At 37.7% G+C, this 25,732-nt stretch overlaps 1 protein-coding gene across 2 annotated transcripts in view; it reads left to right on the top strand.

Moving 5' to 3' along the window:
* The first annotated feature begins 8,077 nt into the window (after positions 1-8,077).
* The window catches only part of enox2 (ecto-NOX disulfide-thiol exchanger 2), a 290,449-nt gene continuing 272,794 nt past the window's right edge, over positions 8,078-25,732 (top strand). For both annotated transcript variants that reach the window (XM_053476492.1, XM_053476469.1), the window contains exon 1: positions 8,078-8,190. The gene's annotated coding sequence lies outside the window, so the exon portion shown is untranslated. The remainder of the gene's footprint in view (positions 8,191-25,732) is intronic.

Genomic DNA, 25,732 nt, shown 5'->3' with positions numbered 1-25,732 from the left:
GTAGACCCAAGAAAAGTGAGTACTCACAAAATGGCAGACAGGCGATCTGAACCAGCATCGGGCGAACTCAATGACTGAGTGATGTGAAGCGCCATCTTGGCTCCTTTTATGCTTCCTGTTTTAGCGACCGTTCTACTTCCGGGTCCTAGTGCCGGTCGCAAAACGGGTGTGTGTGACAGTATGTATGTTCACAATGTCTTATGTTCCATAGATCATAACCCTCTTATTCAGTTTGAGACAAATGTGATCACTGAATATAATTCAGTTTATCAAATTGGAACAAGGCTTTAAAAAAAAATTCATAAAAAAATCAAATTAGTTTTATGTGGTTTTGGAGGTTGCTAGAAAGATTAGGAAGTAAATTGAGAGCTGGCGAACATCCTTTTGAGGTTTCCATTATGTGCTGTATAGACCAGTGGAACATAGGACATTGACAACAGGGGACCCTGGGAACATAGAACCCTAAAATTTGGGAACATAGCGCTTGGAAAATATATATATTGCATGCACTTATTATGTTCCATATAAATCTGGGGACCAGAGAATTCTGGGAACATATAAATGTCCCCTGTGAGAATCAGCAAGCTACAGATATGTGTGTGTGTGTGTGTGTGTGTGTGTATGTGTGTGTGTGCGTGTGTGTGTGTGTATTCAATTTAACTAGTGTTAACACACAGTCCACAGCCAAAAAGATAATACCCAGCTCCAACCTTCGTGTGTGTGTGAGCGCTTGTGTGTGTGTGTGTGTTCAGTTCTACTTCCCGTCTAGCTCCTTTCTGTCCAGACATTGAAAGTACAAATAACTACCCGTCAATAAAGTTTAATATTACTGCAGCAGAAAGTGGTGTAGCTGAGGACAGCTATTTTCACTGAGCTCTTTTTCCATTGTGTTCACGTTGTGGGCTAGTCTACACAAAATAAATGACACCTTAAAGGTTGCCAGCTTTTGTCCCCCCGTGTGTAAGGGAAATGATCCGCTTAGCAAGGGAAAATGATGAAACCTCAAAGGGAAACAGGCCTAGGTTCAAATATACTACTTTAGATGCTTTTTTATTAAAAGTCTAAGACGGAAGCACCCATAAGTGTGCCTTTCTCTGCCAATCCATATTTGCAGATTTATCGAAAATTTGACGCATTTTTGTAATAAGCTAACATACAGCTTAACATACTCAATTAATTAAATGAATTAGTTAAATTGCAGTAGCGAATTAAGTAATTAAGTATTTGATTGGAATCCTCGCCTATTCTTTAAAGTACTTCTGTAGTATAATGTAGGTAGGTGCAAAACAGTGCTATGCACAGTGTATTTAAAAAAAATATATATTATGTAAATCATAATGTGCCCTTTTTTCATACATCTTCAAAAATCTGTTATATAATCCAAAGCCAGAGTAGGATTTAAATGAACTACACATGCCCTTCTGATTTCAAACTACAAACCTATCTGAACGTGTAATTGCACATTTGAAATAATTCACCTGGGTAAGAGGCTCTTTGAATCACTCACACATGGCGCCAACAATATCTTTACAAAAGACTATTTGTATCTGCTACATAAATGAGATATATTTTTGAAATGTGTGCACTCATCAGTCTCTGTGTGCAGATAATAGCACTTCTACACATTCATCATTTGTTTTTTCATGTCATTTAGGATAAGCTATATATAAAATATTTAAATATGTTCTAAGGAAAATATTTAATTTCATAGTACCGGCTATTTCATTTCAGTGACGTGTATTTTTATTTTATTTTTATTTTTTTAATTGCCTGTTGTAATATTTGATAAAAAAAATTAAAATAAAATGTTGGGAATACAACTACAGCCATAACCTATAATATCAAATTTATATTTAAGTACACTTTTTATATTTAACTACACATACAACCAACATAAAACTAGCACAAAAAAGAACTGATTTTTACATTCTTCTCAAAACGATTTTTTAGAAATTCGCCCCAAAAAAGATTCTTATAATCAAATTCACATCCATACACAGTACAACGTGTAGTGAAATGCTTACTGTAGACGACAAATCAAAATACATTGAAAAATACAAGTGAAAAATAAGGGAGCATAATGAGGTAACTAAAGCTTTGCTTTTTTAAAATAATATTTTGAGTGTGTTAATATAATTCACAAACACAAGCTGCTAAATATTTTGTCAAAAAAATTTAGCAGTTTGGGTCATACATTTGGTGTGATTTGTCAAAAAGCTATAATTCCATCTTGTCATAATGAATAAGGCAGCCTGTGCTTAACTATGCAGTTTAGTACCTGTAATAAGCTGGCTGAGTTTTAGTGAGTTTAAATTGAAAAGAAATGCTTAGATTGTGTTTTTCTCCAACAGAAAGTAGAGGCAGCGGATTAGATCTTGCTGTTGCACCTTATTGACGGTTTCATTCCCACCTGTACTGTATATACAATCATCCTGCATATCTACATAGAAGCAGTGTATTTGTATTATTTGACAGCATTTTTTTTTTTTGGCTAATTAATGCACCTTAAATTGTAAACAGTGTATTTTTTTTCATGTATTTTTTATTCAAATTTATAATTTTTCTTTTTTACTTTACCTTTTCCTCACTGTAATTTTTGCTTGTTGTTTAGTTGTATATTATGGGAGCTGGCTGCTGTAAAAATACAATTTCCTTTTGGGATTAATAAAGTACCTGTCATGCATTAGTACATAATAACTAAAATAGAGGTGTAAACATGTCATACATGGATGTTTAAAGCTTCTAAAATAAGGTTATATAGAAGTTTTTAAAAGAACGTTATTTTGTTATAGACAACCTTGTGTAAGGGAATAATTGCCAAATAAATAAATAAACAAAACTAATCAATTGCTAAATGTAGTCTAAAAATGGCATTTATTGTGTTCTGTTGAATAATGCAGTGATATTAAGTCATCATTTCAAGATTTTGTTTTAGTTCCAGCATTAGGGATGTGACATTTGGAGTCAAAATGGGAAACAAAAATCCTCAGAGCATGGATCGACTTAGTTTCAGTGACTTTGCATAACATTTAATATAATTTTTTCAGCTATAAGCAAACAAATCCTAAAACACCAATAAAGCACCTCTAAAATGTAAGATGTTCAAGTCAAACCAGGACTATCGATTGTGCTCATATACAGAACACAGGTGTGAGAGTAAAAACTACCTATATATCTATATAAGGCCCTGATACACTAATGTATGTTCCAGAGTTTTTCCAGAATCCCAGACTGCCTGCTTCACGTCTGAAAGGTTGGCCTTCCAGGAACTCTGTTAATGACCCAAATATGTGATGTGGCAAACAGGGGATGTGGAAATAACTTCTAGCCAAGTTCCTGTAATCTGCAAGTGATGTTCATGAATGATTGTGTGTAAAGTTCCCTTGCGACAGATGCGTCTCTTCCGAAAGGTGACGAGAAGTTATCCATTGATTTTTTTAGGGATCATGCGTTCCCCTCTTTGGATGTTGAAAAATAAAAAAATAGATATTGTAAGAAGTTATTAAATCAGAAAATATTGCTAAGACTTTTTTTCTGATGCTTTCCCCTCTGTTACTTTTTTTTTTTTTTTTTGTAGTTTTCATCATTTTTGCACTTTTGACACAAAGCATTGGAATTTGCTATGAGTAAAGGTTTAGTGAATAAAGTCAAATAGAATTGCTTCGTATTTTTAGTCTATCTGAATGTTTTGGTTATAACCCTGTGAATTATGCCTACTTTTTTTCATGGCAAGATTAAAGGTAAGATTGACCTTTGCACGGAATTGCCCTTTAGCATTTTATGAGATACTGTGACAGTATCACCTTCCACTTAAATGTAGAAATGCCCCAAAATGACATACTCATTAACAGAATGACTCATGCTATCTTGCTCCGTTGAAAGCTACTGTAGCTACCCTGTTTGTGAATCCACGGAATACATACAGACAAACCTGAGGGATTTGGTTGCTTTGGCATTCTCTTGCTCCTAAAGCAAAAAAAAAAAAAGCTTATGAAATTGATTCTAATTGACTTTTCTTATCATTTTATAGCACATGATTCTGCGTCTACGCACGACTTAACATGAGATAAGCGCGAGCTGGGGTTAAACTAGGGGAACGAACAGAGGTGTGGAGCTCCTGCAGGTTTGATTTATGTGCACGACAGAAGAAGTTCAGCAGGGTACTGTAATATTATGAAAATGTAAAATGTATCTTAGGATTATAGGTAGTAATAGTAGTAATGATAATGCAATTCAATTACACACGACATTCATGCATATTGGAAAAACTTTTGATTGATTTCATGATTCTAAACTGGATTCTTGGAGTATTTTTGCAGTGTTTATATACTAAAGGAAATGTGCTCATTTTGCTAGATTAAAGGCTTTGTAGTGACAGTAGGAGCAGTATTAAAAAAAAGCCAGTGCTCAGGAAACTTTATTTAATCTATGCGAAATTAAAGAGATAAGAGTCTGGACCTATTTTTCCTTAAAGGGATATTATAGGGGATGTAACACAGACCCCATAGTGCACAGAACACATTTTTGAAAGGTGTTACATTGCACTTCTCCTGACAATTTTAGGATTAAACGCCCTATGTGGCACACAATATCACAGTGATATTTTAATCTTGATTTGTTTTATTCAAATTTGTTCAGGAAATGTAGCCAGAACTGGTTAAAAACACGAGACATTATTCAGTCATAAACGCTCGGAATTGTTAAATAGGACGAAATGTACAGTACTTTCAATAAATTAGCTAGCTCTGTCACATGTGCTACTCAGGCATACCACTATTCTGGAAACGATGACATGGGTGCACAAATTCACGGATTGTCACATGATTATATTCATTATTTAAAGCATTTATCAAGTAAAAAAAAGGTAAATAAGGAAGTTTCCAGAACATTTAAATAGTTTGTGACACCTACTGTAAGTCACCTCGGGTCATTATGGGCTATAACAGATTAGATTGGTGCAGCAATGTTGTGTACTATATTACAGAGGTTTTCAGTCTCTATAAATATCTTATTCACAATTTACAGTGAGTATAGAAAAGAATCACCCATCCCCTAAAATAATCACATTTTGTTGCTTTACTGCAAAGGTAATTTTCTATACTCACTGTACAGTATGGGATATTACTGTATATGTTGTATATGCTGGACATAATGTAGACCTATATCATAATATACCTGTAGTTTACGCCTGTAGTTTATAAATTTCGGGATAATTTTGTTCCTAGACTGCCTGGATTAACAGTTTAAGAAGGAAATAAGGCAACGGGACATGCAGTTATAGAAGAATTAGGCTATAAATGACAGAGCTTCCTGGGAAGCAGGATTACTATGATTACCCTGAAGTTGATTTATTCCCCCAAAACAGCACATCCTAAGGTGTTTTTATCCCTTTTAAACCATAGTGATTAGTTAGTGACTACCCTTGTAAATAAAGCAGTCATTTCCTGAACTATATGTGTCTTTTTTTTTTTTTGCCCCTGAAATGAATAATACAAAAAAACGCTCGTTTTGTTAATAAGAAACCACAAAGTGAAAAGTTTTTCCCATGCCATAAATCTTACTGTTATAAAGCACTGACAGAGGCACAGCAGTGTACCTAGCAAAGATTTTTTATTAATTGAATCAAAATCACCATGAGATCTGAACAATTTCATTAATTCCTCGTGACACTCTTATATATTTTGGGTGGATGCCAGACATAAATTTGCTATTTTAATTACGGCATCATCTGCTGTCAAACAATCTTGCCGTAATGCGATTTAAGAAGCAAAATGAAATTAAATTCCAAGTTACACAATCATTTGACATCTGGAGGAGGTAAATACAGAATCCCAAGGATGACTCTGTTGACCTTTTCTAAACATTATTTGACAATGTGTAACATTTTTTTGCAGTAATTTTTCTTTAATGATGCAAACCTGAAACACCAAAAGTCCAACCTCTGCCCTCTGTTAAATAACTTTCTCCTTAAAGCAAATCTCAACATAGAAACAAAGGACTTGGTTTGGTAAATACCAAAACTTTATCTTAGTTCCAATTGTATTATGATTGGATTATGTAGTGCATCCAGCATTTAAGTCCCTGAGAATAAGGTGAATAAGTGAGTGAATAAGTTTGATAAGCAGCAAATTACCCCAGTCAGGGTTGCGGTGGATCTGGAGCTTATCACAGGCAAAAGCCAGAAATACACTCTGGATGGGATGCTGGTCTAAAACAGAATAATAGTCTGTATACACTGTTTATATATTGTAGTCAGAGCAAAAGATCAAATTTATGTTGTAAATTTATTTTATATATATTGTGCATGACATGTGGCATTAGGTAATTAATGGACAATAGTCAGTTGTTATTATAAAGTCAGCTGTTCTGGAGCAGTTTTTGCATGAACAGTATTGTGTCAAGTGCATTGGCAAAACCCATCAGCACCTTGATGAAACTGATTCTCATGAAGACCTTCCCAGGAAAGCAACACCAAAATGTGTCTCTGCTGCAGACGAGAAGTTCATTTAGAGTTACCAGCCTCAGAAATCACTAATTAACAAACAACACCTCAGATTAGAGCTGTTACCCTGTCTCATGCCCTAAGTCTCCTACGATAGGATCCAGGCCCCCTGAAGATAAAGTGGTACAGGCAATGGGTGAGTGACTCATATGTACGCTGATCTGCAATAGCATTATGAAGAGTTACCTAATATTGAGTAGGTCCCCCCTTTTGCCACTAGAACATTTATGCACTGTCTGTTCTGACACCTTTCTACCAGAACCAGCATGAACTTTTTCAGCAACAGTATATCTTATATTGGATCAGACTACACACACCAGCCTTTACTCCCCTTTTGCATAAGTGAGTCTTGATCGCACATGACTCAGTCGCTGTTTCAACATTTTTAATTACTTAGACCAGTTTTTGGTTGTTCATGACCATTGCAGACAAGAAACATTCCACAAGATCCAATGTATGGGTATTGGAGTTGCAATGACCCAGTTCTCTAACAAACACAATTTTGCCCCTCTCAAAGTCACTCAAATCCTTAAGCTTGACCATTTATTTCTGTTTCCCAAAACATCAGCTTAAGGAACAAAATGAACTCTTGCTGCCTGATATATCCCACTCACTTCCAAGTGCCATTGTAATGAGATATTGTAAATGTAGCTACTTTGACAAGGGCCCAATTGTGGTGGCTAGACAACTGGATCAGAGCAACTCCAAAACTGCAGGATGTTCCTGAGTTGCAACGGTCAGGACCGACCTACCAAAAGTGATCCAAGTAAGTAAAAACAGTGAACCAGTGACAAGGTCATGGGTGGGCAAAGCTCATTGATGCAGATGGGGAGTGAAGGCTAGCCCGTGTAGTCCCATCTAATAGAAGCTCTAGTCCTGATCAAGTTGAGGAAAGAGTTAATGCTGTGATAGAAACGTGTCAAAACATGCAGTGCATGAAATGTGTCAGAATATGCAGTGCATCACCGTTATGGTGGCAAAAGGGCGACCTACAGTACTCAATATTAAGCAGGTGGTAAAAATATTATGGCTTATTAGTAGATATGGAATAATGTACCTCTCTAATGCAAAGCTCTCTCACTCACTCATTCATGTCCAACAAGTTTTCTCATGCTGTTAATGCTTGTGATGTGAATTATTGATGTAATTACTTATTAGTTGATTAATCATAACATGCTCAGTATTCATGACTGGCAGGTTTGTATTAATTGCAACCAATAAGAGTCTTAAAATTTTTCAGCATTGCTTGAGTTAATTTTAAACCACACTGAGGTGAAATAATCAAAATATTAAGCCTTCTAGAAACGTTGTACAGACTGTAAATCACTCACCAATTTCTTTCTTTTTTTTTTTTTACATCTTACTGCCTGTAGATGGCGCAACACGCTGTCCTGCTGCGTGTGAACACAACCCCCAGGATGTCAAATAGCTCTGTATTAGAACTCTAGTGCACTAGGTAGGGTGCATCCCGTCTCGTTTTACATGACAGTAAGCAGCGCACTTGCGCAGGGCTCTGTTTCGCGATGGGGCGTGGTCCGAGCTCGGCATTCCCATAATGCCTTCAGTGTTTACATGCGTGCACTGACAGCGGCGTTGCTGTTCAGAACAGCTTGCCTAGTAACCAAGCGGAAGTTGGAGTGTCCGAGCGGTCGCGCTCGCTGCCTGTTCGCCGGTGGAAAAGTTACGCCGTGAGTACCGTACCGTGTTACCGGAACCACCGGGAGGGTGGCGAAAACAGGACTAATAACACGAATTTTAAAACATGTTTTTTTTTGTAGCTGTGAGTGTCAGTTAGCGGTTAGCATCCTGGCTAATAAGGAAACGGCGTTTGAAGTTCGTTGCTTAGTGACGGGTTTTCCTTCTATTATTAGTATTATTAGTGTTATAGTTGTTTCTCTGGCTCCTGCTGCTCAGTGCTGCTGGTTTTTACATATTATCTTGACTTTCCTTGTAGACTCAGGTTTAACAGAATAAACCCAGATCGTGGTCGGTACCTAGTTTTCTGACCAAAAGTTTTATTATCTTTATTTTTCTCTCTAAGTTGTTGTCCATGGAAAGCCGTTTACACGTTCTTCCTTCCTTCTCGCGCTCAAGTCACGCCCCCACACATGACATTAAAACTTCGTGTTTATGCTCTATGCTCGTTTTTAATAAAGATACAGGAAAGAAAAATTAACTACTGAAGAGCAGTGCTGATCAGACACGCTAATGCTGTGCAATGCATTGCTAAGCAGAGACACACACACATACAGTACATACAAGAGGTACCAAGTTTTATTTTGCAGCAGAAAGTAACTGTGCACGCGCAAAAGCCGTTTAAAATCGTCACGTGCCGGGCTGCACGCTCGCCATGCTCTTATCTGTACATCAACACGTGTTGCTATAATGTGCAATAAAGTATAAAACATATTATAGCATGCAGAAAGTATAAATTCTACTATAAATTAATATTAGTTAGTATAATCTGACTGTATATTTATTTATTAAGGAAATAGATACAAAGTGCTTAGTGCTCTGGCCTTGCACCTCTAAGGTCAAGGGTTTGATTTACGCCTCTGGTCTGTTTTCATGCTTTATTGGTTTCCTCCGGGTGCTCCAGTTTCCTCCCACACTCCAAAGACATGCATACTACTGGTGATAACTGGTGTTTTCAAATTGCCCATAGTGTGTGAATGAGTGTGTGTGTGTGTGTGTGTGCGCGCGCGCGCGTGCATGCATGCCCGCATGCCCTGCAAAGGATTGGCACTCTCTCCCAGGTATGAGAGTAAAGTGTGAGGGGTGGACATACTATATCTTGACACCACATGACCTGATTAGAAAGATTCTAAAGCTTCGCCTTCCTGCTATGTCATATCATACATCAGTGAAAAGCTTGTTTCCTGGTATGCACTGTAGGGCCAAATGCATGCGGATGCCTGACCAATCACACGCAAATTTGGTCCTTAACAAACCTTTACTACAAAGGTGTCAGGAATGGAACTAACCATTAGAGGGACAAACCTGTTCCAAGCAGGTGACAGGGGTAGTAGAGTGGTGAAGGTGTTGGATTACTGATCAGAAGATTTGAAGTTCAAACCCCACAACCATCAAGTTTATCCTCAACTGTTCAGGTGTTGAGGAGAAAATACCATGCTTGTATTATATTTATAGCATGGTAGTGTCAGGGTTTAGACTAGTTGAACTTGAATAATCTGCACAGGACCCTGATCTCAATGCCACTGAACTTCTTTGGCACTTGAACTGAAAAGCTGCCTGCACTCCAGACCTCAGTGCCTGACATCACTAATGCTCTTGTAGCTAAAGGATCACAAATCCCTATATATATATATATATATATATATATATATATATAATTTTTGTATTATTATTTATGTTTTCAATCCCTGTAAATCCCTTATTATATTACTGTATATGCTGGATGTAATGTAGACCTATATCATAACACATCGGTAGCTGATGCACTATTGTTTATTTTTTTTTAAAACAAAAGTAGGGAGTCAATTTAGGGCGAATTTTAGGCTGGAAATTTTTTCATTTCCAAGTCTGCCTGATGTTTCAACCAAAAAAAGAAAAGAAAAAATAAATAAATAAATAAATCAATTTATAGTTAAAAAAAGGGGGAAAGTATATGCCGTTATAGGAAAATCATAAATAATGGATTGGTTTGATAGGGCTTGCTGGGAAGCAGAATTACTGTTATCATAAGTTGGTTATTTTTCAAAAACAGCACATCCTGAGGTGTTTTAAAAATTTTTTAAACCATGATTATTTGCCCGTGACTACATTCTTAAATAATAAGCAGTAATTTCCTGAGTAACCCGTGTGTCTTACATACATTAAATACAAAATGCAGCTTCTTTTGTTACTAATAAACCACAAGTGCAAATTTCTAAGTTCTTAAAGACTTTCTCATGCCATAAATCTTGCCGTACCGCACTGACACTGGCACAGCGGTGTACCTAGCAATGATTTTCATTAATTTAATTAAAATCACCATGTGAATAAGGCAATAGGACACGCTGTTCTAGAAAAATTAGAAATGATGGATTGGTGTGATAGGGATTGCCGGGAAGCATTATTTTTGCTAAACTTGCACATCCTGAGATGTTTTATTCCTTTTAAATCAGAGTGATTTCAGTGCCTGTCAAGGTCTGACATCACTAATGCTCCAAAATCTAAATGAAATCCTTTCCAGAAGATTCTGGGATATCATGGAAACAAAGGGGCACAAGTTGTTTAACAAGCACATATGGGTGTAATGGTTTAGGAGTGCACAAACCTATAACGTATAGTTTATGGATGATTAAGATTCATTTATTCATTCGCCCTCTATACCACTTATGCTGTACATTGTTATGGGAAGCCTGGAGCCTATCCTAGGAGACTTTGGGCACCAGGCAGTGTACACACACACACACACACACACACACTCATTTACACACTGCAGCCAGTTTGGGGAGGGAACCAAAGTAGGCGGATATCGAACCCTCAACCCAGAGTTGGGAGGCAACAGTGCTAACCACTTCGCCAGTGATTAAGATGTATGTGGCAATTTCTTTTACAAACTTAAATATCAATTCAAATATATAACCTTTTTTTTTCTCTATTCATTATCAAGAAATCCATTTGTATTACTTTGTAAAAAGTAAAGAAATACCATTCTGAGAAACTCTTTCGAATGCAATGAAATAGATATTTTATTTCTAGCAGTATCAAAAGAAACAAAAACACATTTTTGGTTTTATTTACACATGGCACCATACAATTTTATTTTCTGACATAATCGCAAAACCTTGAATAGGAGTTGATGTCAACACCCTAATGGTTTTTCTTTACCTTTAAAACTACTAAGCTTTAGAATGATTTTTTTATTTAAAAAAAAAAGAAGCACTCTAAAATAAAATTACAGGGCAAATGCATAGCTGAAAGCTTGGTTTTCACGAAACATTTGTATACAGAAAAGAATCACTTCAGTGGCAAATACATGAAAGAGAATCAAAATATAAAGGTCACTTACTCTTGAATAACGGTAGCTATGAGCAAGTTATATCACTTCTCCACATAGTCTCCCAGCAGGTCGATGCACTTCTTGTATCATTGCACTAACTTCTTCCATTCCTTTAAAAAAGCAGCTTTTTGGCTGCTCCAGAGTCCAGGTTCCCTTACCTCATCATCAGAGGTGAACCTGTGGCAGCACAGACTCTGCGTAAGTGGACCAAAGATGTGATAGTCTCATTCTGCCAGATCAGAGCGGTAAAGTGGTTGTGAACGTTGTTCAAACTGTAGCTGTTACACTGCCTACACCACTGAGGCCCCTACATGTGGACATGAACTGTCACAGAGCAGCAAGAAACATTTTTTTTTCCCCTTTCTCCAAGTATTTCAGATTGCAGATTCTGTCTGAGCATTGCACAGTACATTGCACTGGTTCCTGATTGTCCCTGTCCTGTAAAAGGCACCATAATAGGACCCTTCATGTCCCAAAGAAGGTCATGATGATTTTCTTGGTAGAGGGATGTCATTTGAATTCCTTTTGTACTAAGGAAGATGGGTATTGCTTTTCACTGCACGCTTTGTCTCTTGTTTTCCCGCTCACGTTTACAGCATAACTTTCAAATTACATATCTTTTTCGATTTACTCTCATAATAAAGTCTAACATTTGAATCCAATTCTAACAGGATACTGGACATTTATACAGAAACATTACTTGATACTTGATACTTGAAAACCCAGTTTATCCACTGTTATGGCGGAGTAGGTCCTTAAGCCGTCTTCTGTAAAGTTTACAATTTCTGGCTATTTCAAACAACCGTCAGTGGTCCTTGTGGTCATTTGAAGTAATAGGGCCTCCAGAACGTTGCCCGAGTCATTTAGTGGTTGTCATCTTGTCCCATTTGAGTTTCTGCTCTCTGGCATCTCCGTAGGCCTCCTTGAACTTGGTTTGCTGTCACATGTATTAATTTTAAATTCTGTCTCCAAGACGGATCTTCAGGTGCTCTCTGCGTTGTCTGTAGTTTCTTTCTCTTCTGTTCCTCACATTGTCCACGTTTCACAGTCACAGTTAAACAGTGACAGAATTAGTCCGGGATGGTTTGACAACATCGTCCTGTTTGCCTACAACGTACAGACGATGCAGAGTTGATACTACAAGAACTTAGTCGTACAGAAGACAGTCTGTGAATCAACAGAAACAAGACCCAGTTGATGAAGAACAACTGCTGCACCAGTGGAGCAATCACGATAGAAGGTCAAACCATCGATTTTGTTGATAAATAATTTTCAGTCACCTACGCCCCAAAAAGATGACTAACCAATTTCAGCTAACTCCTCCTGAAACACTAAACGTACAGCAGCCTGCCCAAAGTCCTTTTCACAGTCAACAGTTGCAGCACATAGTCTTTTTAAATGAATAAAAATAACACCACCTGTTTTTCCCTTTGTGGATATCTCTCCATCAGTTTATTCATAGCTGCCAACTACGTAATTAGTAAACGAAGCAATTATTCAGTGCATAACACCAAACTGGAATAGAGTTGTGCTAGGGAGATCGGAGAAAACATTGTGAATAAATGATTCCTTAACAAAAAAAATAGAGTTGTCCTCTAATAAAAGTTTTTATATTTCTTGGGAGAATTTGCAAGATGTGGACCATTTTTTTTTAAGGAAGGAAAATCAAGTTTATTTTATTTCTTATAGGATTTAAGTTCATATGTAAGCCATAACAGAATGGCACAATCGTCAAACTAAAGAAAATGGGGAAATAATCGCTGTTCAAAATTTTGCGTATCTTTAGCTCTTAGTATTGTAATGGCAACCAGTCTTTTGTAATAATTGTGCATGGGGTCCTTCATTCTCTGTGGTGATATAGTTGTCCATTCTTCTTGACAGAATACCTTCAGTTGCTGTAAATTTTTTGGTTGTCTTGCATGAACTGCACGTTTGAGATCTCCTCAAAGTGGCTTAATGATATTGAGGTCAGGAGACTGTGATGAACCCTCCATAACCTTCACCCTTTTCTGCCTTAGCCATTGGAGGGTCAACTTGGCCTTGTGTTTTGGATCATTGTCATGTTGGAACATCCAAGAACGTCCCATTGTGCAGCGTGCGTGCTGGAGAATGCAAATTGGCTGCCAGTATTTCCTGATAACATGCTGCATTCATCTTGCCATCAATTTTGATTAACTAGAGATCACACAGCCTTAAAACATAAGAGATTCACCACCATGCTTTACAGATGGTGTACTTTTCCCCAGTTTTTGCCTTGTCGACTTATCACCCTAAATGACTCTGCTCCAGAAGCTGTGAGACTTGTCTAGGGGCTGTCTGGCGTACCACAAGCGGGTCCTTATTATGCAACACCATTTTTTTTTTCCCCGAGAAGCCTGTATTTCTCTCAAAGTTGTTTGTGGGTTTTTTTTTCCATCCCAACAATTCGTCTGGCAGTAGTGGGTAAAATCTTTTTTTTTTGGTTGACCTGATTGTGGCTTAGTATCAACAGAACCTCTTATTTTCCACCGGTAATGACTGGCATTTTCAAGTGGTGAAATATCTTTTCATATCCTTTTCCTGCTTTATAAAGTTCAACTACCTTATTACGCAGGTTCATTGGTTGTCCTTTTGTCTTCCCCATGGTGCTGTATCCATCCAAGCCAAGTGCATCACCTCATGAACCGAGAAACTTACTGACTATTTATGCACAGACGCTAATTACAATTACATCGAGTCGTGTGGGAACCTTCCTTTAATAGCAATTTAAAACCTGTGTGTGTCAACCGGTAGCCAAACTTTCAAGGATATGTAAACTTTAGATCAGGGTTGTTTGGATGATTTCAGTTATCATTAGGTTTGATTAGGAGTCAAAGAACTATGTGGTAATAAATTATTTCACGTGACCACTATCTATATATATATATATATCCAGAGCGACTTAAATTTTTCTACATAAGATGATATTAAATATGTTCGAGAGTGCAACTTTCAAACAGGAAGCTTTTTAGGTAGGAAGTGAGATGTATTTCTGTCACTCAGGTCTTTTTGCCTTCATATTTGCCCCTGCTGTGAGCGTACCAGAGTTTCTTCAAAACCTCCCCACACAAATCACCAGCAGCGTACCTATAGACTGAAAGCTAGACCCAGAGATCATGCTGCTAAATGTAGGCAAGAATTTCCATGCTGGGCGTGCGATGAGCTTGACAGGTTTCTCTGAACCGCTTCTGTGCCTCAGACGGGATTTTGACCTCCTCAGTCCTGGTAGGATTTATTTATTTATTTATTTTTTCTTTCCGTACCTTGCTGCACCTTCTTTGCGATTGACTTTCCCTTTAGATTTTACCCTCCCGTGCATCCTAACTATTTTCAAAGAGCGGCGGGCGGCGCACGACACAGAGCCCCCGAGTATCAGTTGCACAAACATCTTGTCCACACTGCTGGTCGTTATGGAAAAGTTTTGATGAGAAACACTCTCGCAAATCCACCACATCCAGGACACAGCTGTCAGGATCGCCTGAATCCGATCGTGTTGACTGACGAGCAGCTGTTTGTACATTATTAAGAGTCGGATCAAAGCCTGGTTTATAGTCAGGTTCCGCTTTTGTTTTGTTCGTATCCGGGAGTTGTATAGAGACTATGCCTTTGTGTTCGGTTTTATTCATTTTGTTCATTCTTTAAGAATTTTGAAACTTTTGAAAGGTAATTCAATTCCTTTAAAGGTTTTACATAGAATCCTGAAAATACTGAATGTTTTCTAACAAAGCTGTTTAAAAAGCTTCAAAGAAAGAATTGATCTTCATTAGTCTTTTTGCACAGATGGCTTTAACTAAGGTGCGTTTCTATTTGTTGTTATTGTGTGTTTGTGTGTGTACACGGGTGAATCAAAAATGATCTGCACTTCGGTCATATTAAAACTTCTGTTGGATATACTGTCTAATCAGCACTTTGCGTTTATGGCTACTGTCTCCACAGTCACTTAACCCTAACTCAAGTTCATTTGTAACTGCAGTACGTGAAAAAAATGGATGTCCCACTTGTGATTTGCGCAAAAGAAGAGCAGCGTGCAGTGATTGATTTCTTGTGGTCTGAGGCTGTACCTGATGAAAAAAATCTTACGGAAGAGCAAAACAGATGCGTTTGGATCTCTGCAAACAAAATCTGGAGCGATACGCTAAGGAAGGTAAAAGTTTCTTAAAGTGAATCATTACTGGTGACGAGACACGGATTCATCACTAAGAGCCTAAAAGTAAACGACAGAGTATGGAACGAAAACATCCTCAATCACAGACCAAGAAAAAGGTCAAAAGTCATCCAGCTGGAAAGTTAATGCTTACATTTTTCTGGGATTCTCAAGGGCCAGTATTGCAACATTATCAGGAAAAAGGTTTAACATTCAACAGTGCTCCTTACAGTGACGCTTATTGAAGAGCTGAAGCCTAAACTTTGGATTAAACCCAGAGGACTGATATCCAAGGGCGTTGTGATCTGGCATGACGATGCACGTCTGCACACTTCTGCCCACACTGTGGACACTCTGCAGAAAACTTAGTTCTGAGGTGTTAAAGTGTCCTTCCTAGAGTCCTGATCTCGCTCCATCTGATTATCACCTACAAGGACGAAGATTCACTTTTGATGAAGAAGCGCAGAGAGCGGTGCATTCATGGCTTGCTGCTCTGCTTAAAACATTTTTTAACAAGGAAATAAGAAAGCTTGTTGACAAATGGACAAAAAGTATCGAACAACAAGGCTATTATGTTGAGAAATGATATTTGTCTTTTTGAAAAGTTCATTAATATAAATTCTACAGCCAGAGTGCAGATAATTTTTGACTCACATTGTTGAGTTGTTTTGTACTTTATTCGCCTTTACCTGTCTTCGTACACATTTTTTTACTTGCACTCTCTGTTAACAATATTGCTTAAACTCAATGACCTGGTTCTTGAGAACTGACGAGGTTTATTTTCTGTTTTTATAGAATCAGCCGACATAAGACTATGCACTTTATGCACTTTATAATAAGTCTGGGTATGATCACTTCCCCACTTCAATGGCACACAGTCCAGCCTAGAACTATCTCATTTTTAACTTGTACAACAATTGTGTTAATGATTCAATATATCACATCACCTACTGTATTTTTTTAAGGATGTAGTTATGTTTAGATGTTGTGCATCCGGTACATACACAAAGTCTCTGGGTCATTGAGCTTGGGTTATGATGTTTTCTTTAGAAAACGTTTAATTTACCTCTTGAACGCAATGTACCATCCATCCATCCATCCATCCATCCATCTGTAGTGTATTCCAGTCTCTAGAGCAGGACAACGCACTTACTTAAAGAGCTGAAAAGAATGAATCAAAGTATTATTATTTATTATAAATGCATAATATATATTTTTTTCTTTTTCTTTTGACTCACAACCTCCCCCCTTTCGGTTATTGTTCATAGCACTGCAGGCAGAAAAGTTGTAAAGGTGCCTCAGGGCCTGATGTGGTTCTGTGACGCAGCCGCATTTTATTAATCCAGTATGATATTAGAAGCGCCAAAGTGGCCCAGTGACAGCGTGATTAAAATGGACCTGAAGTAGGGTAATACATAATTGGTGTGACGGAACTAATATCAGCTGAGTCCTTCTTCTAGAGTGACACATTCATTTGCTGGGTGAGTGTGTGTGTGTGTGTATGTGTGTGGGAGTGTGAATGAGGGGAAACAGACTGCTCAGCAGAGCTGCAGGAGTGAGTTGTTTCCCTGCCGTTAGACCGCTGAAGAACACTCTTTTATAATCCTGAAACAGTCAGTGTGATTCTGCTTATATTTTCGAGGGTGCTGCATTGTCAGTAGCCTCTGGTTAAATTTGGCAGCTCTGATCTCTGATTTGAACGTTGGCCATTTTATCCTCGTCCCACTGTTGTTCTGGTTGTGAATGAAATCTCTAGTGTTAGAGTGGATTCAGTCTTTATCAGATACTCACCTGAAAGGAACTGAAAGGAATAAGCCTGCGATGTTCATTGTTGTAGACATTAGGCAGCTTTTCGCAGGCTGCCTGTTAACCCAAGTGGGGTTTGTGTGCGTGCGTGTGCGTGCGTGCGTGTGTGTGTGTGCGTGTGTGTGTGTGTGTGTGTGTGTGGGTGAAAGCACTAGGGATGTAACTTTCCCTTTTTTGCTTCCATTTTTAATACAATACTAATAATACAGCATTCAGTTGCACAAATTACAGTCTGCCTGCTTAAAAAAAAAGCTGATACTGTAAGATTGTAAAATTATACAAGAACTAATAGCAACCTTGGTCATGCTTTATTGTTCCCCTGATGCACATGCAGAGACAAAATACGAGGGGTGTTCGAGTCAAACTGGGACTTTTGATTGTGCAGAATAACAGCACACAATAAGAGCACACTTATGAGAGAGAGAGAGAGAGAGAGAGAGAGAGAGAGAAAACTCTCTTTATTTCTCTATATAACCCCCTGTTACACTAATGCCCCTATCCTAGCGTTTCACTAGTCCTTCGATACCATCAAGGTAGAATGTTTTTTTAGTACACCAAAGCCATGATCGGACTGCCTGTTCATGTCTGAAACTCTGGCATACCAGGAACTCCTTCAATGGCCCAAACATGTGGAGCGAGGTCAGGAAAAACACGGTGTTGGTGAATGATTGTGTGTAGTCTCTTCTATAAGTTGGCGACAGGTTATACTTTTTTTTAAAGATCAAAGCTTCATGCAGCTTGATTACCCAGACCATCCTCATTTGTGTTACGGTCAAGTTAATCTGGTTAATCAAGCTGCAATGTCCATCTACAGAAGCCTCGGAATAAATGGCAAGAGTTTGCTTTCTTCCCAGAGGAAGAGCCGAATAAGGTGTCATTCATATATTCTTAAAGCAGATTCCCTGCTGGTGTCCAGCAAGGCTCAGTGCTAGGGCCGCTGTTATATACCATAAAAGTGTGTGACACTGTGAGATTATAATTAGGGATTTTCAGCTTGCTAATTTTATTATTCAAATTTCCATCCATCAATAGGAGGTAATGAATGACTGCTTGGTTAATATGTTTCCATGAAATTAAACTGTTGTTTAATATGTTTGACCCGATTCACCTAGAGGAATAATCTACAGAAATACTAAACATCGGGCAAAAACATTACTGAAGGTCAGCTTAATAATATTTCAGATGTCTTCAGTGTCACTGCTCACTTCTGAGACTCATTTTTTTTTCCAGTTCCAATGCACTTTTACACCATGACAATGATGCTGTCTGCATCAAAATTTTGCTTGCCAGATGTAGTCTTTCTGTTTTATTTTAATTTCCCCCTTGTTTAAAGTGATTAGAGGTTTTGAGCATGGTTGTCTCGAAAAAGGCACTAGTACCGAACTAGCACATCTTTAGCAATATCTTGTCCTTTCCTCCCTCAGACACTTGCGTTTTAGATCTGGCAGGCATGCTGAGATTTGTCATCAGAGATGGCAGCTCATCACCCGTGTCTTGAAATTTCAGCAAGATAGAGCTGTGTACGTATGTCTTTTGAAATGCAGGTTAGGATCTTGTGATCTTTCAGAAGAACTCATACCATCTGACAACGCATATAACTTTAGTGTAGCCATCATCGACGACTTTCCTTTTCTCGTTATATCACTGTCTCGACTCGTTATATTTAAAGTTTAGTCTTTAAGGTTCCTTTTAGAAAACCCAGCCATTTCTATCCATGTATTTTTATTTTTTTTTGCTAGCTTGTTACTCGGATAGTCATTGAGCTCCTTAGAGATTGGCTTACTGCAGTAAAATCCTGGCAGGTGTTCCCCGGCGTGCGTCCTCTGCGACTGATCAGGAATGCAGCTGCACAGCTACTTTTCAGCCTTTCTAAGCTTTCCATTACCCCATTGCCGCATTCGCTCCACTAGTTTACCTGTACGAGCAAGCATCAGATTTATAAGCACTGATGTTTGGACCCCCACCTGCCTGAAGGGACTAATCAACACTCGCGCTGCACCACTCTCACATCGACAGCTCAACTGGACCCACCATCCCTCAAGGTACTAGAATGACATTCATCCAGACTCAGGATTCTGTCCTGGCACCCAAGGTGGTAGAATGAACTTCCCCTGGCTGTCTGAATAGCTGAGTCACTGTCTGTCTTCAAAGACTGATGACCCAAATCCAGGGGAGAAAAAAAAACTCTGACTCTGTTCTTTGTACAAATCCTAACAGGGTTTTAGTTTTATGGTGTTCTTAGACCCTGACTTTTTTTTATTTTTATAAAGACTATACAGAAAGTCTCTCTGGATAATGGCATCTCCCCAATTCCATAAACGTAATTTTATCGTATGCTCTCTATGTCTTTCGACTTATAACATCTGCTTACAAATTTCCTGCAGTGCTGATTGATTGATGCCTGTATTGTTAATATCAGTGTCTGTAATATATCCATTTCTGCAACAATCCACAATCTGACTTAATCCCTCTAGTGCTTTTACTGCCAGGTCACATAGTCACATGATTTTTGTTGATGCGTCCATCTTGCCAGCCGTACTCGCATTAAGCTTTTGGCCACGTACATGAAGTTCGTCAAAAGAACCAGTCATTAACGTGTAAGTCATAGAGAGATCCAGAGACAGACAGATGACAGAAAAAAAACATTCATGTTTTCCAGTTAAACAAAAGCAGACACGAGCAATCTGTGTGTATATTTGTCTGAAGACAATACAGGACGTGTCACCATGTATGGAATCAGGAACCACAATGAGGGGCTTGTTCATTCACATCATATTATAAAACCTTAAACCTGCTTAAACTTTGTGCTCAGTGTCATGTTGTATCAAAGTTAGAAATCATCTGAACAGACAAACGTAACAAAATTACTGTAGGTATCAAACAGTATAATTTTAATTACATACGCTACCGCTCCAAAGTTTGGGATCACTTTTTAACTCTTTGGTCGTTTCTGATTTTTTATTTCTTTCTTCAACGTAAAGCAATGATGAAGACGTCCGAAATATGCAATAATCTCTTTTTGAACATTTAATGTTGAGATGTATATGCTCCTCAAGGTCTACATGGAAGATCTTCATGAGAGCCGGTCTCATCAAGGTGGTATTTACATGGTGCTTGGTGGCTTTTGCAAATGCACATAATTACCTGATTCCATATGTTATTTCATAGTTTTAAAATCCCCAGTATTGTTGTAAAATAAAAAAATAATAAAAAATCACTAAACAAAAACAAAGACATTTGCATGATCCCAATGTGATCTTAAACTTTTGAGCGGTGGTGTACATGCCAGTGTTATTATTCCATCCTCTTTCAAAACTATACGACTGCAATGTAAAGTTAATGTCATTTTTGTCTGCACTTTACCTATGTCTAGTAATGGACATCTATATTTAGCGTTTTAATTATCTGGCTCCAAATATAACCTGGTTTTTAAGCTTTTATGATGGACTACAATAATAATGGCAGGAACCAATTTTAAAACAGTCTTACTATTCTTTTTTTTTTTTTTTTTTTTTTTTTTACATTCATCACTGTTTGTTTTTACATCTATATTCAGCAGATAAACCAGCAGATGGACCGGAAGCGTCTCACACATCTGATTAAATGCTCGCTGCTCTCAATGCCACCTTTCCCTCGGCCACAGCGTATGAAGTTAATGTTCGTTCTCAAATTATGCGCATTGGTGTGAACATTCTGACCCGTTTTATAAACGTGTCTATATGTCACGCACCTCTTGCTTTTCTCCGCTGTTAAAGAATAAGAGGAGTTTATTCTACCTTAAAGGGTCAAACCAAAGCACAGGCACAAATCCATAAGAGCGCAGTGTCAAGAACTTCCTGATAATGTAATAAAAGGTGGTATTTACAATAGACACGGGCAATAAAGAGTCTATAAATAGACTCTTTTAGATTTTTTAGGGCTTTACATGAATGTGTGGATATTTAATGTTCACCACGTTTGGTAATAAATGTGACCCTGAGTGACGGATTATAAGGATCACATTGGGGAAAGTATTCCCTATCATGTCAGGGTAACTAAAACTGTTTCACGTTTTACACCTGGTAGAATTTTGCAGTTTACCGCATAGCATGGTCAAATTTAAGCCCTGACCACAATCTTTCATTTGCACTGGACCGGGCAATATGGTGGCATCAACGAAGAGACATCAGTAATTACATCACTTGCACAACCTCTATATACCCGACAGTATTTACAATTTCTCAGGAGTAGTGCCCTTGCTAAGCCTGGCATCTTTGCACTTGTATACAACAGGACACCTTTTCTCCATCTTTTCATGTCCTTTTAATTAAGTCGATTACTTTCTGCTGTAGTGTCTGTCGAACCTGTTGAATCGGGAAGGAAAATAAAAGCTAAATGAGCAGGTTATGCCACTCTGTAGGTCACCAAGCTAAATCAGAGTAGCTGCTCACATTCAGTTCATGATGTAGAGTCACTGATGCGGGTTTGTTTGACTACTGACACGGTGTCACTCATTAAGATGAGCATTTAATTCTGCATGCTACAGTACAGCGTGTGGCCACCCTGGTGACATCCACTAGCACAAAGTCTATTTACACTTCAGTCACTACAGATGGCGGAATTAATTTTCTAGCTTTTGTTTACTTTGTAGATTCTCTTACAATCTTCAAGAAACACCTGAAGCCTCAGCTCTTCAGGGAGCACTTGAACATTTTTATTTATTTATATAGTTCGGGTTTTTTTTCTTTTTCCCAGAAACACCTTGAGATTCCTTCCGCAGAGTGTCTATGGACATATAAGAACATTTTCAGTCATCCCTCTTCACAATGCAATTAACCTAAAGCAAACCTGCTTCTCATGCTCTATTTCTGTTACTGCATCTGTTACGTATGCATTAGAGATGCATCATCTTCTTTGCTGGTATCCAGTAGCTCTCAAATACCTTTATTCATACTCATAAAGAAAAGCTATATTTCTACCTCCTAATAGTATACAATGATATCATAATATGATGATGTCACGCTGTTGAAAGAACCACATAAAATAATAACACTCTGGACTTCTTTCGCAATTATTAGCGGCAATCAAAGCAGAGCTGAGTGTAAACTGCGCTCTCTGAAAAAAACAAAACAAAGAAGACGAGCTGCATAGTCTTCCTACAACACAAGTAACCCGATAAAACATCTGACACATTAAACTCAGCAGGCCGACTTCATTACTAGCAGCACGCAGCAGCGATAATGCAGGCTAGGCATGAAAAACATGTCTACACACGACGCTAAGTGAGTAAAAATAACACATCCTGTTGTTCTTGGCCATCAGCTGCTATTGGTTATTAAAATCGGAGGGATTCCAATATAATGAAAATAAAATGTTTTCTTACAACTGCACCAAAGCATTTCTCTCTCCTTTTTTTTTTTTTACTGCAAGCTACTCGTTGCAAGATAACTAATGTAGCTAGCGAATGCACTTTTATATCACCTAGCTAACATTCTAATGAGCACTCGTAGTAGCATGTGTTTTTCATAGTTCCACTTGTTTAAAGGCTCCATATTTTACTATGTCTTTAACAAGCAAACACCGGTCTCAGAGGTCCTTTAGTGTGTATGGGAGTTAATGCTCCAGCTGAAATTCCTCTCAGTCAATGCAGATTTTTATAACTCAGACGGCCACTGTTTCACTCCTCCTCCAAATGCGCTGTTTCAGTGTCTATGTAAATGAGCTCCTGCTAAGTCACGCCCACCAAGGAACCAACAGAGCTGAACAACAAGCAAGGGCAGGGAATCTTCTTTTGTGAGGTCATATTAAGGGTATAATTAAATTGGTCTGTTTACACAATAGAAAAAAAATACTTTTTTTTTTTTTTGCATGAAAACACATTCTAGACCTGTTTGAATTAAAAAAAAATGACATATTGCAAAATGTCCAAAAAAAGGTTGCCATTTTAGAATCGGCAAATCATTAAGCTTCAAGGACGGAAAACAAACTAAGAAGATCTACTAAAACTGGGTTAAGGACACTTCAACTTATTCTCATAGCCTGGAAGAATAATGTGCTAAAAAAATCCACTCTGTAAGAAAGAAATGTGGCAAAAAAAACATAAAAGGAAATCACTGAAAAGCTTGGTGAGGTTGCATAGTAAAATAAAACAAAAAGGTAAAAAAAACATACTATGTTTAATAGTGAAAGTAAGAGCATTTCCATACACACACACACACACACACACACACACACACACACACACACACACACACAATGTCATAAGAACTCACAGGATTGTGATTAAACAGCTGTGTGTCCACAAACAAATTCACTTAATAGTGAGACTATAGAAAAATTGACTATGGAGCATAAAGATTAGACTTGTTGGAATTTGCAGTATTGTTGAATGACCAGGTTATTTTTCTGTTAATTTAAAAATGTCAATCTGTCTTGTCTCAGCTAATCAGGTTTCTTAGGTAGCTAGTTAGTTTAGTTAATTTATGCTGTATGTATAGCCTTGCTCCTGGAGGAACGTTGTTTCGTCCCACCGTGTACTAAACTGTATATGGTTGAAATGACAATAAAAGCCTACTTGACTTGACTTGACTTGAGGTTATCACATCTATGTGGGTTTTTTGTTTTCCCAGGACTCAAATTATGAAAAAGTGGTTCTGGGAGCATGAGGAATCATTTTGACACATGAACTGGCCACCACATTGTGTGCTGTATTTAAAGCAAAAGGTTATTAAATAAAACCATAGAGTGTCGTTCCCTTTTAAAGCATGTGTACTATAAACAGAGCGTACTGTCATACATCAAGATCATATAATTTATACTTTGACTATGCAGTCTGTATTGTTCTTCATTAAAAAAAAAAAAATGTCCCAACATGAGGGTCCAGCTCAGTTTTAAGTTAAACATATTTGAACCTGAAACAAATAAGCATAACAAATAACTGACAACAAGATAAACCTGATTATATTACTTTCATTGTAAAATTGATATACCTGCTTTCTTTAATGTGCATTTCTATTACAGACAGTACCGTGTGATTGATAGGCCGAGCTTTTTCCTGAAGGATGTATGTTTGACCTCCATTATCTTGGAGCATGCGTACGTAACCTGTCGAGTAAAAAGATTGCGCATTAACCATTCTGTAATGCATGTCAGGCTTTAACAGCTGATATAAGGTTGCATTGCAGCTGAGCCCCTTCCCCAAACCTTGTTTAAAATATTTATTACGTTGTAAGGCCACACCGTGTATCTGAAACTATGTGTCATGTCTTTAATCCCTATCCTCATTCCATTAGTATCGTTATGGATTTGGATGGTTTTTCGTGTCTCACAGCCTTTTGCCGTGATCATCCATTTATTTATTTATTCCCCCACCCCCTTTTATCTAGGATGCTTGGATAACGTCTTTAATGAAGGGGTAACTGATGGCTGTTCTGAAGTGATCGCGGCCCTCCAGGATTCACATTGACCACATAAAGAAATATTATTTGCTTCGTAACCAGGTTTATTTATTGCCTGCTGTTTTCCTTTTTTTTTTTTTTTCGTTTTTTTTTCTGTCTGCACAGACTGTTTATTTATTCCGTTTGAAACTCACTGACAGTCAAGCATAAAAAAAATGTCTCGAAGCCAGCAATCTGTTTTTCATCCCTTGTTTATTTACTTCATTTGTGTTTGGTCTTGTGAAATAAGTGTATACTTGTAATAAAAAAAACAAAAAACAAAAATAAATCCCATCGAGAACACTAAACAGTTTTTAGTTCGGCTTGCTCTCTGGGGAAATTTAGAGTCATTAATTATTCAAGAAATCCCTGGTGATCTGTTTTCTCACAGTCATGTCTTTTGTAGGATTTCATTTATGTTGTATGATATATAATTCCTTGGGATTAGGTTATTTTAGATTGAATGTTTCTTAAACATTCAAAAAACAGGACAACAAAAACTACCAGTGACTTTTTACAGATTATCGCATGATAATATGTCTGTAACATGTTAAATCATATTGCAAGACATGTTTTTAGTGTATGCTAGATATCAGTGCATATATAAAAGCGATCAACTTCCTTGTTGCTAATAGTAATAGATCTTCTAGTAACGACTTAATTTATGTTTAAATGATCATTCAGGCCTGTATATTATAACTGATCTTCTTGAAGTGTTGTTTTGAAGGTGCTTTATTACCAGAACATTATCACAGCGATGACAAGTGCTCAGATCTGATTGGCGGGAAGATGTGATAAATTTCTATAACAACAGATCTGAGAATAGGTCAAGGTATAGA

This window comes from Clarias gariepinus, chromosome 2 (genome assembly GCF_024256425.1).
Source record: "Clarias gariepinus isolate MV-2021 ecotype Netherlands chromosome 2, CGAR_prim_01v2, whole genome shotgun sequence".
NCBI lineage: Eukaryota > Metazoa > Chordata > Actinopteri > Siluriformes > Clariidae > Clarias > Clarias gariepinus.
The sequence above is the reverse complement of the archived record's forward strand: the minus strand, read 5'-3'. Positions and strand labels throughout refer to the sequence as shown.